The sequence below is a fragment of the Macrobrachium nipponense genome, chromosome 18, assembly GCF_015104395.2.
Source record: "Macrobrachium nipponense isolate FS-2020 chromosome 18, ASM1510439v2, whole genome shotgun sequence".
Taxonomy (NCBI): domain Eukaryota; kingdom Metazoa; phylum Arthropoda; class Malacostraca; order Decapoda; family Palaemonidae; genus Macrobrachium; species Macrobrachium nipponense.
In genome coordinates, this window is record NC_087211.1 from 66,033,937 (window position 1) to 66,036,732 (window position 2,796).

A 2,796-nucleotide genomic window follows, 5' to 3' on the forward strand; every position below is an offset into this window, starting at 1 on the left:
CAGCCTCTAGTTTTTCTAGATTCCTTTTCAGGGATCTTGGGATCGTGCCTAGTGCTCCTATGATTATGGGTACGATTTCCACTGGCATATCCCATATCCTTCTTATTTCTATTTTCAGGTCTTGATTACTTATCCATTTTTTCCCCTCTCTTTCTCTTCAACTCTGGTGTCCCATGGTATTGCGACATCAATGAGTGATACTTTCTTTTCTTGACTTGTCAATCAACGTCACGTCTGGTCTGTTTGCACGTATCACCCTATCCGTCCTGATACCATACGTCCCAGAGGATCTTTGCCTGATCGTTTTCTATCACTCCCTCAGGTTGGTGCTCGTACCACTTATTACTGCAAGGTAGCTGATGTTTCTTGCACAGGCTCCAGTGGAGGGCTTTTGCCACTGAATCATGCCTCTTTTTGTACTGGTTCTGTGCAAGTGCCGGGCATTCGCTTGCTATGTGGTTTATGGTCTCATTTTTCGTATTGCACTTCCTACATATGGGAGAGATGTTATTTCCGTCTATCATTCTTTGCACATATCTGGTTCTTAGGGCCTGATCTTGTGCCGCTGTTATCATTCCTTCAGTTTCCTTCTTTAGCTCTCCCCTCTGTAGCCATTGCCAATTGTCATCGCTGGCTAGTTCTTTAGTCTGTCTCATGTATTGTCCGTGCATTGGTTTGTTGTGCCAGTCCTCTGTTCTGTCTGTCATTCTCCTGTCTCTGTATATTTCTGGGTCTTCGTCTACTTTTATTAGTCCTTCTTCCCATGCACTCTTTAGCCACTCGTCTTCACTAGTTTTCAGATATTGCCCCAGTGCTCTGTTTTCGATGCTGACGCAGTCCTCTATACTTAGTAGTCCTCTCCCTCCTTTCTTTCGTGTTATGTATAGTCTGTCCGTATTTGCTCTTGGGTGTAGTGCTTTGTGTATTGTCATATGTTTCCTGGTTTTCTGATCTATGCTGCGGAGTTCTGCCTTCGTCCATTCCACTATTCCTTGCGCTGTATCTGATTACTGGCACTGCCCATGTGTTTATGGCTTTTATCATATTTCCTCCATTGAGTTTTGACTTGAGTATCGCCTTGAGTCTCTGCATATATTCTTTCCTGATCGTGTCCTTCATCTCTTGGTGTTTTATATCCCCTCCTTCCATTATTCCCAGGTATTTGTATCCTGTCTCATCTATGTGTTTGATGTTGCTCCCATCTGGTAGCTTTATCCCTTCAGTTCTCGTTACTTTGCCCTTTTGTATGTTGACTAAGGCGCATTTTTCTATTCCAAACTCCATCCTGATGTCCCCAGATACAATCCTTACAGTCTGGATTAGGGTATCTATTTCCTTGATGCTCTTACCATACAGCTTGATGTCGTCCATGAACATCAGATGGTTAATTCTGTTGCCTCTTTTCTTGAGTTGGTACCCGGCATCCATCTTTCTGTAGTACTTTTGTCATGGGAATCATGGCTACTACGAAGAGTAGTGGGACATTATTATTATTATTATTATTATTATATTATTATTATTATTATTATTATTATTATTATTATTATTATTATTATTATTATCATTATTATTATTATTCTGAATTTTTTTGTAGTATGTTCCGACCGCTTTGCAGCTTCTGTTTATTGGACACCTTTTCCAAAAATCATTGATTTTTTTTTATTATTGTTTCATGGATTATTAGGTGAAAGGTTTGCAGTTTAGTCTTGCACCACCAATTTTGAGAATGAACGCTGCTGTGAGAGATTCGATATATTCAAGTGTTATTTTTTAAATAAAATTTCTCTCAGATTGACTTTGAATTAAACTTTGACAAATACAAAAACAAAATATATATATCCAGTACAAATTCATTTGTCAATGTGTGCGTGTAAGAAACATTCACTCATACATGCATAAATGTTTATTTGTATGTATGTATGTATCGCCCACTCATACATACATACATACATACATACATACATACATACATACATACATACATACATACATACATACATACATACATTCTAAGAGATATGTTAGAAAAATATGTATTAAGGAGTGTTCATCAAGTCTTCCAAGACAAGAATTCAGTTTTCATCTCTTAATTCTCTCTGTGGTGTATTTATTCTTACTAGGTCATTGATTTGCCAATCCCGACGGCCTTCCCTATAAAATAAGTAAAATAAAAGAAAATAAATTAAAGTATATGAAACTATAGCAACATCCTTTTTTTTTTTTTTTTTTTTTTTTTGTCAGGGCAAGCGCCATCTGGCAACTAGGCGGAGTTTTGGGGAGATATTATCATTATTATGCTATAGTCTTTTTTATTTTTGTTCCATATAACAGTTAATGATAACGGTGTTATTGAAAGTCCTGATGTCAATGATGCTTAAAATTCACTATATATAATATAATGTCGGTTCATCGTCGCAGATTCCTCCTATAAATAACTATTTAAAATTTATACGATATCTTAATTTTTGATGAATAAATATATATATATATATATATATATATATATATATATATATATATATATATATATAGTATAAAAGGCCCATTACAACACTGGTTTAAAACTAAGGACTGACTCCACACCTTACCAAGTAATGAATGACTGAAGAAGTTACATTGGCGAAATATATAGTGGGAGATATACCCAGTTTTAACAGAATTTATACACACACACATATATATATATATATATATATATATATATATATATATATATATATATATATATATATATTATACGTGTGGATGTATGATGCATGTGTGTGCGTTGATAGGCGTATACATACATACATACAT